Source organism: Panthera pardus, unplaced genomic scaffold, assembly GCF_024362965.1.
Source record: "Panthera pardus isolate Hobbes unplaced genomic scaffold, ASM2436296v1 HiC_scaffold_25, whole genome shotgun sequence".
Classification (NCBI taxonomy): domain Eukaryota; kingdom Metazoa; phylum Chordata; class Mammalia; order Carnivora; family Felidae; genus Panthera; species Panthera pardus.
Window position 1 is genome coordinate 92,104,779 of NW_026526821.1, and position 17,980 is coordinate 92,122,758.

Sequence of the window (17,980 nt, forward strand, 5' to 3'; positions counted from 1 at the left end):
AGAGCTCTAAATAAGTTCTAAAAGAGCTATTTTGCTCAAAATTCCATGCATATTCAGGATGCACTGTATTTGTATTTGTCTCATCTGTTTAATACTGGACTAGGAGAAAGGCACTTTTCATTACTTAGTCATGAACCACTGTTCAGTCATTTCCCCCTCAAATATGAGTAGATCTGCCATGTGAGGGGAACTTTGGCAGATTTTAAATGGCCCGAATTCAAATAAGTTTAGAACACAGTTGGTTCAATCAACTGCAAGTAACTCTCTCAATTAGATAAATTTAAACATGCATATTATACTAAATAAAATCAGTTAATTAATTGTATGTAGAATGGTCTTTACCTAAACGTCTGTGGTTAAAGATATACAAAGATGACCAGTGGATGGAATTTACAGAGATATATTTGGCTATTCAAAGCTTCTATTCTCTAAAATTAAATGGTGTTTACAATGAAGTAAGATTTCTCAGGAGGAATTTGTCCACGTGCTAAAAACCATGCTAGCAATAATAATTCACTAGTAAGAATTCAGGCACTGGTGGGTAATCGGTCTAGATGGCATGTTAGGTCCAAATGGACATGGGATTCTAGGATACTATGATTCTGGTTTGTACAAAACATTGAGTTCTGATTTTCTGTATCTAGATAGAGGTCTTGTCTACTTGTGGTTTCTAAACTGACCACTTTTGAGAAGAACATGTTTAATTCATATTATTAATTAACCTGTTCGTAATCAGTTGGAATGTTCTGACTGTCAGGTTGCTACAAGAGCTGAAAAGAGCAGATCAGCTGATTTTCAATATGGTGCTTGTAACCAAATGGCATTTTGCTGGCAACTTTTGTTAATGTTCCTATTTTCAAAATGGGCCAAGCATTAACTCTTTTGTAAGGCTCTGAATCTTATCTGGTGAAGGTATTATTAAAAAATCACTATTATAAATCTTTTGCAAGAAGATTGAGTGACATTTTTTATTCTTTTAATAAACTGGCTGTTCAACTGAGCAGAGTTTTAACCACTTGATCATAAGCTTGCTTACCAGACATCTGTATGTAAATCTGTGTCTGTGTGTGAGACATATGCACATATATATGTATGTGTATATATGTTTGTATATAAGTGTGTACATATAGATTTATATACACATTATATGTATTATATACACATTTATATACACATTATGTGTGTGTTTGTATATAAGTGTGTACATATAGATTTATATACACATTATGTATATATATATATATACATATATATATATATATACACACACACCCACACATTGTTTATTCAGGTGTATGTGCACAGATATACATAGTTATACTACATAGTTAAAAATAATACAATTCAATAACAACTTGATTTATGTATTATCAATATCATCTCTTAAAAATTCACTTACCAAATATTACAGAATGACAGTTTATTTTAAAGTGAGACAAGGAAAAATACTTTGCAACAGGGCAGTTAAAAGAAAAAAAAAAGAGCCAGACTTAATAGAACAATCCCAGGTAGATATTTCCCCATTATAAAATTTTAGCACTTCATTTGCATTTCTATTTGTAACTTATCTGCTTTTACAACATTCTGTGTTAATTTCCAACTCTATATAAAACTTGTGGAAGATGGTAGACTGATTTGCTATGGATAAAAATACCTCATATTCAAATAAGCTTTATAAAACAGATTATCTATAAGTTTCTTATTAGTTAATCTATTCTCAAATGGCTGTGTCATTTATCCATCAAAGAGAAAGAATGGTCATAATAAAAACAATGTCTTATGTAGTATTTGTATTTATAAATCAAGATGACAAATAATATTACCTCATTTTGATACAGATTCTCAGAACGAAGGCAGACTTTGGGGACATATGAAGCTAAAATTGTTCATTCTCTGAGCCAATGGGCATAGAATGGAAAATACTAGAATTGCTCTTCTCTCCAGTCATTGATTCTGACAAGGAGAAGCAAACAAATTGTTAGAGATTTAAGCATGTCTCTACTTTTATCTTGAAGCCTGGTTCTGTCCACTATGTGTCTATAAATCCAGTATGCTCTTCATTCAGGCTGTACAATTAAGACAACAATCTGTACCTTCAACACTCCATCAGAAAGAAATGTGAAGAGCCACAGGGGTAAACACACTGCAAAAAATATATCGGTGGTATTGAGCCCAGTTTTGTTTTTGTATAAATAATTAAGAAAATGGCTAACTTCCATGCAGAATAGGGTGGGTGGCAACATAACCCCAATTACTTGCATTGACAACTGAATTAATCTTCTTCTTTTCTTTTTCTCTTTTTAATAACATATGGGCTCCACTCAGCTGTGGATTATGGTGGAACCTCACTGGGATCACATCTGTCAGGTTTACAGGGTGAATAAAAGCACTCAGCAGGTTTGTGTGCTACTGTGTGTGTGAAGGCAGGGGCGAATTAGTGCCAAGTCTATGCCCTTGTCTTGTCCCTAAGATGTTAAAGATCATTATCTATTACATAGATGAAACCCATACAGTATTCTTTATGAGAAATTTATAAAAAAGAAAAAAATATAAGTATCTAAATGCCTTACACTAAGTTACAGTTTCTCTGTAGCACCCTCCCCCCCCCCCACACACACACACACAGTTCAGACTCTTGGTTACATTTTCCCCATGGTGTGACATCAAAAAAATCACTTGAACAATAATTTAGATACTAAACGCCATAACCTATGCAAGTCAGGTTTTCAAAAATGAAATAGAGTACAAAATTCATTGTTTTGGATACACAAATGACAAGTTTTCATCAGATATGGACATGTTTTAAGTTCTGCCTGACCCTGGACAGGGTATTACAAATTCTATTCTGTTCTATGAAAAAAAAAAACAACTTTGAACAATCAATGTGACTTATCTCAGGTGTAATTTTTCATGAGGTGGCCAATATCCAAAAAATTAAATATGCTATAATTGGCAAAAATTTATGATTCAAAATTTATAGGCCACATATCATTTGTTTAGCGAGTATGCCCAGAAGGGAATCACTTCAGTGAAAACTATGATACCTTTATATATTCACTTAGTTAATGAAAGTGTCATTTCATCATCAAATTTTTGTCAGCTGGAGTTTCAGATCTTTTTATTTCTAGTTAGCAAGTGTTTATTGGATGCATTCTGATAGGGGCTCTGTTGGGGACTGTGATTACTGTATAAGATTTACAGGATACGTTTCTTGTACCAGGAGCACAGTATTTGGCAATAGTAGTTGTATATAAAAGAGCTAATTAATTAAATAAAACAATTACAATTGTACCAAAAAGTATGCACTGTACATTTCTGAAACAGGGAAATTAGAAGACAGGCTGAGTCTGTACTTGTAATTGTTCTGAATTTGAGGAAGAGAATATTCTGATGACGGTGCCCAGTGTATTTCACAAAGATGGACATTTTCAGGTTATTTAAATTTCAGAAAGAATGTGGTTGTTTAGACAATTCTACTGTCATTGCTTCAATGAGTCAGAAAGAGTCCAAGTTCTCTGAGAACTTGAGATGAGGAGGTAAGCTTAAAGCTGAATTTTAGTTGTTTATTCAGTGCAGAGTAGGGAGTTGCCTGATAAAGAAATCACCTGCCATTCTGCATTCAGAGAAAATTTAGCTCTCTGCAATGTAAACTCCTGACCAGAGAGAGAAAAGAAATGTGGTCACACAGCACCTGTGACATTTCCAATTTCACTTCCATATCTAAAATAAAAGTAAGATGTTATAAGATAACTACTCCCTTATTTTTATTACTAAGTAGTCTGTTGGGCATAAATAAAACTTAAATGAATCATTTTCAATTTTCTGAACTTTTTCATGGATTTTAAAAATTATGGTATTCTCTATAGAGTATATAACATTATGACAAAACTGTCTATTAATTTTTTTTAATTTTTTTAAAGTTTATTTATTTTTGAGAGACAAAGTGTGAGTGGGGGAGGGGCAGGGAGAGAGGGAGACACAGAATCTGAAGCAGGCACCAGGCTCCTAGCTATCAGCACAGAGCCCGACATGGGGCTCAAACCCATAAACTGTGAAATCATGACCTGAACTGAAGTTGGACGCTTAACCACCTGAGTCAGCTAGGCGCCCCCAAAACTGCCTATTATTAATCTCTGGTAAATAGCATATAGTAGATGTGATGAATGAAAAGAGAAAAATAGTAAGGTAGAGTCTTGAATTCTTAGATCTTAGGCTGTTCGAGATAACCAGAATAGCTGTTTCTCTACCTACATCAATTTTTACCTTCAATCAATATAACTAGGAGATAATATGCATAGGGCACAGACTATTTTGTAAGCACAAGTTGGGTTATGTGATTAGTCCAGGTAGCTAATGGCCCCCCAGATGCTATTTCCTTCAGCAACCTGGGCTGGACTCTATGTTGATTCCCATCACACAGCTTTAGGGTAATTATTTGCTCTGTGGACCCTTGTCCTTGAGCCCCACCTCTATTCCTACAGGGCCAACTAACAACAGCAATGCCATTCAATCACAAAACAAAGGAAGAACAAGATTGTTTTTTTATATTAGTAGAATTAAGCAATCAAAAGGGAAGGGGATCTAAATAGAGAAGACCTTATAAAGAAAAAAAATACTTTATTCTCTTCATTTTTCCACATGTAAACTCCAACCACTAACAAGATGGTCCAAGCTTGCCCCTCTGTCCAGTCCTCTCAGAGTTTCTCTTTAGAAATGGAATGAAGACGGAGAGGTCACAAGTGAATGCTTAAACTCCCTATCTAGTGCCAGGAAACTTAGCCAAAAGAAATGTGACAGCTTCATACAGGTATCTTCTGTTATAAGTGAATTTTCCTGTGTATTCTAAAGAATGTATACTGAGACTTAATATACATCCTACTCTGCTCCTGGTGGTTTCTGCTTCTGAATTCTGTATAAATATAAAATACATACTCATTAGATAGTGACTATGCATTTGATTTTAAATACATAGGAATGCTTCAGTAAAATAATTTTCTTCTCTTAATATCCTAATAGTTAGACATTTTAAAAGTAGGGTTTGTTGACTAACAACTTTTTTGGAAATCAGCAGATTATACAGATATATTTGAATAATATGACAAACAGTCACTGAAATAATTTCCCCTTGCATGTGGTAAGTCGAATTTTCACTACTATAGAAAAGGGTAATTTCAAAACATTAAGTATCAATACAGTAATAGGTGATGGTACAAAATAATTTCATTAATGTCCCCTATTGATATCTGTGTTAGTTGTTATTTTTCACAACCATGTAAAGTTATCTGGGCAAATAGCTCTGGAGGTATGGAATTTTAAGGAAGATGTCTACTAGATTTAAAAAAAACACATTACTATGTATTATGAGGTACAGAATATATATAATGTTACTTGTAATTTTTGCACATACTGTAAACCAATTATTAACTTCTACTTTTCATTTTAATCGTTCATTTAGCATTTGAAATGTTTTGAAAGATTGATTTTCCTAGAAACAGACCAAGTTTATAAAATAATGTACTCTGGCTAAGTTGCATTCATGAACCAGTAGAAAAAGGAAGGTTTCTGAGCAAATGGTGTTGAAAAATTGGTTAACTCCACATTTGAAAAAAATCTGAGACTCTTACCTAACTCCTTACACCAAAAGGAATAACTGATTAATTAAGAGATAAAACTAAACATTAAAATGAAATGCAGGTGAATGTCTACACACCTCAAGAGAGGAAAGAACTTTAATAATTTATTCAACAAATATATATATATATAGAGAGAGAGAGAGATGCTGGGGATACAGAGGTGAACAAAACTACAGAAATATCTGCACTCATGGAGCTTGCATTCTAGTGTAAGGGAGAGAGACAGGTAGACAACACATCTACATACACTTTATTTTTTAATGGTAGATGACCAGTACTATTGAGAACCACAGAGTTGTAAATAGATTGGCCACTGTAAGTCTTATGAAGGTGATATTTGAACAGAGACTAGAGGAAATGAGGTATCAGCCCTAAAGATTCCTGGAGAAAGATTTTCCATATAAAGAAAACAGCCAATGCAAAGCACCTAAGATGAATTCAAGCCTGGTACATTGAAGAAAAAAAAAGGAAGGTCGTGTAGGTGGGAGGGAGGGAAGGAGAGAGTAATAGGAAAATTATTAAAGCTATAAATGGAGTTAGCAAAAAATATTGATAGATTTAATTACATATGCATTTGAAACTTCTGTACATTAAAGACAATCATGAATAAATTAAGAGGCAAAAGACAAACTGGGATGAAATGATAAGAACAAATTAACACAAGGTAATCTACTAGATAACAAGATCTATAGAAACTAGAACATTTCTTATTCACAGCAGAACCCCCAGAACTTAGAACAATGTCATTTATTGATGTCCACACTAAATATACTGTGAATGCTGTTTAAAAACTTAATATATGCTAATAGAAGTATAGAGTGTGGGATGCTCACATATATTTTTGTAGATGTCAAAAATGGACTTCTTTAAAGGATTAGGTAGAAATACGTCAGAAATCTCAAAATTTCATACTATTAAACTCCATCATCATCTTTATTCCCCCATCTTATTTAATTATTTTTAAAACAATAGTCATTCCTAATATTATATTTTATTTTCACTTTATTATAATGTACTTACTAGGGCAATGGCTTTGTTTTGTTCTTTCTTATATGCCAAATCATAGAATAGGTCCTGGTACATCACAGCTTTCTAGAAATATTTCCTGAATAAATGAGTGAATAATTGCACTTCTAGCAAATAATCCAATTGAAATAAGGAATGCTGGTCAAAGATTTATGTATAAGGATGTTCATTTCAGCATAATTTAAAAGAATAAGAAATTGGAATACCTTGCATTTACAAAATCAAGGTAATGATTAAAAATTGTGGCATATCCATTTGATGGAATATACGGGGATTAATCTTCTTTACAAAACACATTTAATACCAGGAAAGTGCCCACAATATGTTAAATGAAAACAGTGCAATTCTAAATCCCATGACATTCAATTAACACTTTTGAATTGAATCATATATTAGCAGATATTAATTAGAACTGAATTTTAGAATTGTGAGAGACCTAAAAATATACCTAATCCAGGCATTTTCTAACTTTTTTCCCTTCCCTTCCCTTCCCTTCCCTTCCCTTCCCTTCCCTTCCCTTCCCTTCCCTTCCCTTCCCTTCCCTTCCCTTCCTTTCCCTTCATACATCAAGCCTCCTATGCAAGATAATTTTTTAATATATTTTTTTAATGTTTATTTATTTTTTGACAGAGGGAGAGACAGAGTGTGAGCAGGGGAGGGGCAGAGACAGAGGGAGACACAGAATCTGAAGCAGGCTCCAGGCTCTGAGCTGTAGGCACAGCCCCAAGGGGTGCTCAAACTCACGAACCATGAGATCATGACCTGAGCCGAAGTCAGACGCTTAACTGACTGAGTCACCCAGATGCCCCTATTCAAAAGATTTTTTAATCAGAAGATTAAATAAGAAAAAAATATCACATTTTAAAATGAGGGAATGGGGGAATATGGTATGGTGAAGGCCTAGTGTCCTAATTCCAGAGTCCCTGTCTTCCTATCCCCATTTTGCTTCTCTTGGAAGGCCTGGAGACAACCTTTTAGGATTCGTAGGATACCTCTGAACAAAGTGGGAAAAGTAATAAAAAAGATTATTCTAATTTAATTGAGATTCAGAAGATCTCAAGGCCCAGAATGTTAAGTCACTGTCTATGGATATGTATCTTTTTGACAAACATAATGTGGGGCCCCTGGGTGGCTCAATTGGCTAAGCATTCGACTCTTGGTTTTGGCTCAGGTCATGATCTCACAGTTTGTGAGTTTAATCCCAGTGTTGGACTCTGTGCTGACAGCATGGAGCCTGGTTGGAACTCTCTCTCTCTCTCTCTCTCTCTCTCTCTCTCTGCTCCTCCTGTGCTTACGCCATCTTTGTCTCTCTCAAAAATAAATAAACTTTAAAAAAAAACACAAAAAACATGTGTTTTTTAATTGAATATATTGAACACATAACTGTTTATAAATTGAAGGTGTACCAGGTGTTACTTCAATACATAATATATTTAATATGTGTTATTATATATTATCATTGTAATAATATTTATCACATTACATAATTATTGTTTTATTTTGAGAGAGAAAGAGAGAGAGAGAGAGAGAGAGAGAGGAAGGAGCAGAGAGAAAGAGAATCCCAAGCCAACTCTGCGTTGTCAGTGCAGAGTCCTATGTGGGGCCTGAACTCACCATGAGATCATGACCTGAGCCAAAATCAAGAGTTGGATGCTTAACCAACTGAGCCACCCAAGCTCCCCATATCACATTACATAATTGTAGCACAATATTATCTATGTTTATTATACTGCGCATTATATTTCTGTGGCTTATTTACTACACACCGCAAGTTTATATCTTAACATCAACCTTATTCTCCCACCCTTATCTCCTGGTAACCACCATTTGACTCTATTTGAGTACTATTTTACTATCCCTTCCTTGTTAACTGAAGCTTCAGTCACCAAAATTCACTCATCCCTTGGGCACATTTGTATGGCTTCTGGCAGTAATTTTGCTGACAGAAGTGGTACCATATATATAGAAAGAGTACCTTCTGAAAAAAAAAATTTTTAAATAAAAAAAAAAGAAAGAGTACCTTCTGCAGAATTGAAGAGTTCTTTTTTATTGCTGTGGCAATAAATGACCACACATTTATTCGATGGTTTAAAACAACACATATCTATTCTTAAGTTTTGGAGTTCAAAAGTCTGACATTTTAGTCTTAGCTAAAATGTAGATGTAAGCAAGGCTGGGTTCCTTTTTGGGGGCTTTAGGGTAGACTCATTTCCTTGCCTTCTCTAGGTTCTAGAGGCTCTTTGTATTCCTAGCCCATGATTCCCTTCCTCAGTATTCAAAGCCAGTAACATTATATCTCTTCATTTTTCAATAGTTACATCACCCTCGTACTTTATTCTCCTTCCTTCTTCTTCCATTTATAAGGAGCCTTTTGGCTATCTTGGGTCCATCTGGATAATCCAGAACCATGTCTCTTTTCGGGTCCAATGATTAGCAACCTGAATCCCGTACATAATCTTAATTCCCTCTGCCATGTAGCCTAAATTTTCACAGGCTCCAGTAATTAGGGCATTGACTTCTTTTGGGGACCATTAGTATGCCTACCGAAAAGAACAATTAAAGAAAAATTCCTCAGAATGTCTGCCTTCCTTTTTTCATACCTAACACATACATATGTGCACGTGCACATGCTCGTGCATGCACACACACGATACCTTCTGTAACGTGAGGAATTTTTAGATTTTCTGCTTGCCAAATCACATTGAAAAGTTGTAAAAATGTGAATTTTCTCTAAAAGAAAGTAACATTATGGAAACCAACTTAATTGTCCTCTATTTAACATACTCACAAAAATAATAGTCAATCTCTAATTCTTTTTTAAACATATGTGGTCCATCTTCTACAGCACCTGACCACTGTGGCTATACCCAATTCCTCCTATTTCTACCTGCCACATTATAAATAGGCCAGGAGTTATTTGGGTTTCTCCCTTTTTAATCAACCTTTCTTAAAATTAAATAACTACTTTTTAATTAATTAGTGAGTCTCCATCCAGCCAGATTTGAGATATTGTAATGTATTTTCAGCAATTATCCACACTAATGCTTTAATAAGGATTTATGTATTAGACCACCTCTCATTAACCAGAGCTCTGGGAGAAAAGAACATGAGGCATGTGGATTTTGATGACAGAGGAGAGTATGGAACTGGGGGTAGGGATAGAAGATGATAGCCATGAAAGGGGCCTCATAAGAATAGGGGCTATATAGTAGGGCCCCTAGGGATGACAGTAGGAGATAGTTCCAGGATGAGATTTGGGTCTGTTGGTAAACTTTTCCTATTTTAAGTTTTATCTGGGCTTGTACTCTGTATTAAGTTTCATTATGCACAACCATTTTATTTTTCATTGAATACTTATCTAGAATCAAATTTCCCTACTTTTAAAATATTCTATGAAGTTATACATCAGCTAGCCCCAAATTGGTAGATTTCCCTGGTGCATTTGGAAGGAGTTTCTGAAAATTTTATCATGTCCATTTGAGTTCTAACCATTTCTTGGTGTGTCTTAATGAACTCTATTTCCAGGGACTTCGAGTGACTTTTTCTGTAATAAACTAATAAATTAGGTGGGTCAAGGTTAATGTAATTTTAATATGTCAATCAAATTCCACAGCTTCTCAGCTCTTTAATATATGTTGAACTGTTTCATTTATTTTTCAACCAAATTTCATTAAAACTACAAAAGCTTATTTTGTCTAAGCCTGGTAATGTTTACTGATGACATATTGTCTAGAGAAATTAGGATTCTGAATCAGAGTCAAAACATGGTATTCTTGAGGTAAATCAAAAGGTGAAACATCCATAAAGTATTTTTATTATACATAAATGATAGATTTTGTACATAGATCCTGTTACTAATAAACTGATCATATGAAGATTGCATCCAGGAAAGTTGATAGCATGCTTTTCTTAATTATGTAATATTATTTTATTACCACGGAAGTCCTTAGTGGATAGAGTATTCTACTCTATCCATTCACTAATGATTCAGATGTTTTTAGATTTAAAGGAAATTCATCAAATGTTTCAGCATCAAGTGGCCATTCTTCAAATGTAGGAACCCAATGTAATGTAAATGTGAAAGCCCAGGAGCTCTCACATTCAACATCTTACTTAATCTTTGCAGCAATACTGAGTGACAGGTCTTATTCCCACCTACTTAAAAGGAACTGAAATAGAAGTGAAATTACTTCCTGGGTTTGCATAGCATGGTAGAATTGGCATTCAGACATGGATCTCCAGCACTCCTCCAACCCTAATTACACGTAGGGCAGAGCAGCATGTAATCCAACTTCATAGGATGTCTCTTGTTGTCTTATTGGCGTATGCTTAGCAGATCTTCCTATCTTCTTATTTAGTTATATCATTAAATTGCTTAGTGGAATTTTACCTACTTATTGAGAACAAAAATAATCTTCTTAGAGAAACCATCTTGGGCAAAGATATAAGAGAGAGGAAGAAGGAGGTGATTATTTGGAAGATGGAATATATGTATTTTTTTAAGTAATAATAAAAAAGAAAGTAACAAAGAAAGAAAAAAGTAGCAAAACTTGGGTTGATTTGGGATCCTCTAGTATGCTATCTTTATTAAAAGAGAGAAAAGGAAGAGAGGAAATTAGTTTTTACTTTATACCCACAAATGCCAAGCATTTTCACGTGTTTTATATCCTCATGATTACACTAGAAGGTTGTTTTTACAATCCTCATATCACATATGGAAACAACATAAGGCTCATAGTTTAAAATGCTAGGCTAAATTTGTTAGATAAGAACAAATAAAATTGAGATAAACACAGGTATATCTGTCTCTAAGATCATACACTTTCAACTGCTTAACATTTAGCATCTTGTCAAAGAACATTTCAGTATGGGTTATCAAATGAAATTACAACAAATTACTGTTCTTTCTGGAAATCACAGTAATGATGTTGCTGTAATGGAGCATTAAATAAATATGTTTACAACTTTTTAAGATTATAAGTAAAAACATATATACCTAAGGCTCAGAGTGTTAATAATAATAATAATGTGGCTATTGAGAACATTTGATGATGGAATTAATTCAAAATAACTTTACTCTAGATAGAAGATTAAGGCAACAGTGAGTTACCCTTAGCAGATCTGACTCCAATATAATAATAAATTTGGAGATTTAAAAGATACAAGATACACAAAAAACGTGTCTTCAAAGTCTTAAAATCCTACTGTAGAAGGTATGTCTTAAGTTTCTAGGTTGAATCTATAAGGAGGTATTTTTTTCAGCTCAGTAGTAGGCAGGAATTGAGCTAATGAAATCAATGAGCTAATCATTGCTGGAAGTTTTAATGGTGGGATTAGGTAGGCATTTGTTTGGGATGTTGTACATAGGACTCAAGCAGGTAAAGAAGAATTGATTTGATGCTTCTAAGTCTCTTCCCACTTCCCACTGTTTATGGTTTTATTTACTACAGGGAATATCAGTGTGGAAATAATTATTTACTTAAAAATTATGCAATAAAGATCAGTGCCTCTTTTGTCCTATGTGTTCTATATTTTCACCCCTTTGTGTAGGCCAAGGTAGAAGGAATCACGAAGTTTCTATGATACAGTTATCTAATTTATAAGAATATTAACCTTATTCTCTGAATAGCTGAATGTTTTTTAAGAAGATAAAGCCTACAACCCTACTGATCACACCAGATTTGATTCAGAGGTTGTTGCTAAAGGAAGAAAATAGAAATAAAGTAGATATAGAACTCTCCCGATCCAGTGGGGCTTATGCATGTATTTGATGTTTGCTTTATGTTTTACACTTGCATGTATCATTACAATAATATTTTCATAATGGAAAATAATATGTGTTCCTGGCATGCCAGCTTGAGAAATATGATTGGCTGAATATAACATCTCTCAGCAATGTTAATGTAAATCTTTGAGAGTATAGAAGATACAAACTTCCCATAAAGGACCCATTTTCATATATCTGAGCAAAAAGGACGCTACAACAATGTTGTGAAGGCTGCTGGTTCGGTGCAGAAAACATTGGCTTGGAAGTTAGAAAACTCATACTCAAATTCCGTCTGCTATTAACAAGTTTTGTGACCTGAAACAACATCAAATGTCACATATGTAAAAGAAAAATATGCGTATAATGTATGAAACTACTCTCCATGAAGTGTTAGAGTAAAAATAATATGAGCCACACACTTGTCAAATGTGCTTTGAAGATGATTCATTCTTAAAGTCCTATTATTAAGCATAAATATTTTTCAGTTTCTTCTTATTCATGGATTGATGGAATCCCTTACAAAGCATATGTGTGCACTCAAGGATAAAGCTTGTGCCAGATTCTTTACCTATCACTGTAAATAATAACTCTGTGTTTCTGAAGAGGCATTTGCAATGAAATGGCCACAAAGATGATAGAAGGTCATTCAAAGCACAGAAACACTCTGTTATATGAAAACAACTGTGGTGTGAAATGTTAATTGATCTCATATCATTGTCTCTTTCCAGCTTATTTCATTTTTCCCCCAACATAGAAATATATCTCATTCTCCCCTAGACATTATCTGTCTTCTTTGACCATTCTCATGCATTTTGCACAATGATAGGATGTTGATGAGCTTGATGGTCCTGAGTCATAAATTTGTCTACAGAAATGCCCTTTCTCAATGAAATAATCTAAAGTAGCTACTATTTGCAGAAAATATAAAATTTATACTTTTTAAGTTTATTTACCTATTTGGAGAGAGAGAGTCTGTGTGTGTATGTGCACTAGCACATGCACAAGGGGGGAAGAACAGACAGAGAGGGAGAGAAAGACAGTCCCAAGCAGGCTCCACACTGTCAGCACAGCCCAACAAAGGGCTTGAACCCATGAACCGTGAGATCATGACCTGAGCCAAAACCAAGAGTCAGACGCTCGACCAGCTGAGCCATCCAGTCTACCCCGAAATTCATATTTGATCCATAATATGTATGCATTTTACTCAGGGAATAAGATGAAGAAATGTCTAAAAAAGTGTCCTTTAGTTAATGATGATTCACTCATAAAGAAACATTTTTCCTGAAGGAAGAGAACAAGGGTCAATCAGGTATTGAATTTGTACAGAAAACTTTCAATGAATAAGATAATAGATGGATATGCAGCAAAGCCAGTGTAGTAAAAGAAATAGTCATTTTGTCAAACCATTTGCTAATATGATAATAATTATTGGGAACCTCAGAATTATTTGTTTAAGCCTATTAAGGATTTCTTGAAAATAAAAATGAAAATGTTGTCCTTGACAGCCAAGAACAAATGCTGTGACAGAACACAGTCCTTGTCAAGAAATGATTACACACCCACCCAACCATGGTATAAATCTTTCCATTGGTTGTAATTCTATTGAGCATTTCAAAAATCTTAAATCTAGTACTTGAGAGTTTCAACTTTCTCCTATGGCACATGGTTAATGACTTATAGATTTTTCCTATGGTTAATAACAGTGGGAGACAAACCATGAGGTCATTGAATTGATCATTATGGAATTCTGATATGCTCACTCAAGAGGAGAAACTGAAAATGGAGAAAGAGAAAAGAAAGCAGCGGAGAAAGGAGGACTAATGGGGAAGACAGAAGGAGAGAAAGAAAGAGAAATATAGAAATGGCAATTGAAATAGAATAGGCTAATGACATGTAACATACACAGTCAAGAGGAACAGAAAAAAAATGAAAACATTGGTATGCAACATTGAATAAGTTTAAGGTACACAACAAATTTTGATACACTTCTGTATTGCAAAATGATGTGGGGAGGGGGGAAAGAAATTAATGATAAATGACTTTGATGGAACTACATACAACAATTAAGTTACAATTTCCAATTTAAGAAAATGAAAACTTTATGATTTGTGTGTTTGTGTGTGTAGTTGTGTGTGCGTAGTTAAAAACTGTCCATAACCCCACCACCATGAACTGGAAACAGTGAATTATGATGTGTGCCTTTTTAATTAAATGTTTTGTATATAATAAAAAGGAACACATTATACACAATGTTTTATTAACATTCTTCATTTATTGCATCACAGCTATCATTTCACATCAATAAATATACTTCTATAAATATGGCATAATATTGCATTTTAGGGATACATCTTAGTTCAATACTTTTTTCAATTAGATTGCTTCTGATATTTCAGCAGTTATAAATAATGTTATGATGAATCTCTTGTGAATATATTTTATCCATCCTTAATTATTCTCTTAGGATAAATTCGTAGAAGTAAACTGTAGGAAATAGGTATACAAAATTCCAATACTGTTGTAAAACATTTAGAGATAATGCCATTCAGAAAGCTCATACTAACTTGGATTTACCAAATAAAAATCTTTGATGTCACAGGGCCCAATATTCTTTCCTGAGAAGACATTAGTTATCATCACGTAGTTTTTAATCTTTGCCAGTTAAAATATTTTCGTTTATTTTGTAGCCTTATTGCTATTGCTATTGCACATGTCTTTTCTCTTGTCTTTTCTTTTCAGTTGTTTTTTTTTTTTTTTTTTTGAGAGAGAGAGAGAGAGAGAGAGAGAGAGAGAGAGAGAGAGAGAGAGAGAGAATTCCAAGCGGGCTCTGCACTGTGAGCATAGAGACCAATGCAGGGCTCAATTCCACAACCCTAGGATCATGACCTGAGCAGGTATCAAGAGTCAGATGCTTAACCGACTGAGCCACCCAGGTGTCCCTGAACATGTCTTTATAATTATTTCTTTTGCGTCACTTACTTATGACCTTGACCCATTCTCCTTGGGAGTATTGTTATATTTATTGATTTGTAAGAGAGTTTTTATATATGTTGGAAACATTCAAATTTAACAATGTTTTTCCTGTATCTTGTATGTTTCATGTTAAGCTTATTACTAGATATATTGTATCTAATCTTAATGGTATATTTGTCTTATTATTGTCTTTCAGATTATTGTTGATAAAGGACAATTGATGTCTGTCCACTTATTGAACTAAGTAGATTACTGAGTGTCCTTGTTAATGTGGAATTTTTAAGTTGAAAGTGGGTTTTTTCAAGTAAACAATTTTAACACTGGCAAACAAGGAAAAATTTTGTCATCCACTTTCCAATATCCATGGTTCCCATTTCAATTACCATCTCTCTCCTTATTGATTAGCAGTATGAGAAAATATGGGGGCACCAGAGTGGCTCAGTAGGGTAAGTGTCTTTATTTTGCCTCAGGTCGTGCGTGATCTCAAAGTTTTTGAGTTCTAGCATGTCCGGCTCTGCACTGGCAATGAGGATCCCATTGGGATTTTCTCCCTCTCTCCCTCCCTGCCCCCCCATTCCCTGCTTTCATGTACATATGCATGCTCTCTCTCTCGCTCTCTCTCTCAAAGTAAATCAATAAACTTAAAAAGAGAAGTATTAGAAAACATGTAAAATAATAATGGTGATGGGTAGAAGACTTGTTTTTAACACTAAATTTTAATGTTAAACATTAATGTTTAACATTAAATTTTTAACATTAAAAAAGTGTACTTCTATTTACAATTCTTTAAAGATTTTCATGAGAGGTTGATGTTGAAATAAATAAAATGAAATTATCGCACATATCAAGAAGATTGCATGGTTTTGTTTTTGATCTTATATTAAATTATTTATATTAATATACTGAATACTATTGAGTCACTCATTCATTAACAGAATAAAACACACTTACTCATGACATTTTAGTCTCTAACTACATAGTTGAAACTGTTATAATCATGTTTTTTTATTAGGTTTTTCAAAAATCTTTACTCCCAAATGAGGAATATTCTATAGTGAATCTGTAGTTTTAATTTTAGTATGCTATCTTCAGAATATTCTGGAATAAGGTGATGATAGAGTTTTGTGAAAAAATATGAAGCTTCTAGGTTTTACTTCTGGTCAGTAATACTTTACAGAGTTAAGTTGGAAAATATTCATCCAGAAAACTATCTTTCAGTGGTTGCATTCTTGGATACCAATAAATCTTTTTTTTCAAAGTTTGTATTCTATTTATGTTTTCTATTTTTTGTTATTTTAATTAATATTTCCCTAAAACACTGTCCATTATATTAACATAAAATGGTATGTATAATATTTAATTACTTTAATTTCCTTCATATCTGTGGCTCTGTCATTTTTAAATTCATTTCATTTACAAGATGTTTGATTTCTTTGTTTCTCTAATGTAATCTTTTTTCTTGATTTAAATTGTGAATAACAAATGTATACTGCATTCCCTCTACTTTTTCTTTATATATGGAGTTATTTCAGTGTTGCTTCATGATGTGGAATATAATTTTTTTTCTAAAGCTTCAATGATCATTTGAATGAGTAGTTATTTTCTGTTCCTACAGTAAAATTAACCTGAATTCCCATTAAATCATGATTATTAAATGTATTATTTAAGGTTTTATATCACACTTTTTGTCCACCTGAAAAATGAGTAGTGTGTTTGAATAAAAGGTAGAGAACTAATTGCAGGTTTTAATACCATTCATTCTCTCGGCTCTCACCCAACAAAGTTCTATTTATTTTTAAAACAACCTTAAATTAAAATTTTAAATTAGTGTGTTTCATTTTATTTAATTCTATTTCTATCATTTTTAACATAAGCTTTTATTTGTTAAATATCAAAACTAAGATTAATGTCCAGGAAAACTAATTTTGTTGCTTACTATCATAACTCTTTATTAGATTCTGGCTATAGTTACATATGAATTAACAACAAAACTTTAAATCACAGACAAACTTCAGTTTACTAGAAGTAGAAAGAAAATTTCGAGTATCTTATGCATATGAAATAAAAATTAAACAATGCTCTTTTTCATTGGTGTTAAAAGCCTCTGTTCACCTGGGCTTAATACAGAAGCTGGAAAAATCCACTTTCCAAATACCCAATAAAATATATCAAGAAATAAGAACTGATGCTGTATCTGGGAAAGAGAAAAGGAAGGAAAAGACAATCAATTGGTGATTTACCACACACACACACACAAATATTTCCTTTGGGAACAAGAGGTGAACCCTGAGAGTAAGGTGGGTGAAGACATCCTCATTGGAACAGGAGTCACCAGAAGAAAGAACAAATGGACTGAGCATTAGAGTGTGAGGGAGATTATCTATTCTAAGAGTCTTCGTGGAAAGTCCACCAAGTAAATGAAATGATATCAAAATAGGATTCAGCCGCAACAATTACAACAGAGTTATGCCTTGAAGATTGTTCTGGTTAGAGTTGTGTCTGTGTTAACAGAGGACAATGTCCCAGATAAATCTGCAAGTTTTATTTTTAATAGAGAGGCAAAGATCATTTTCTCCATCTG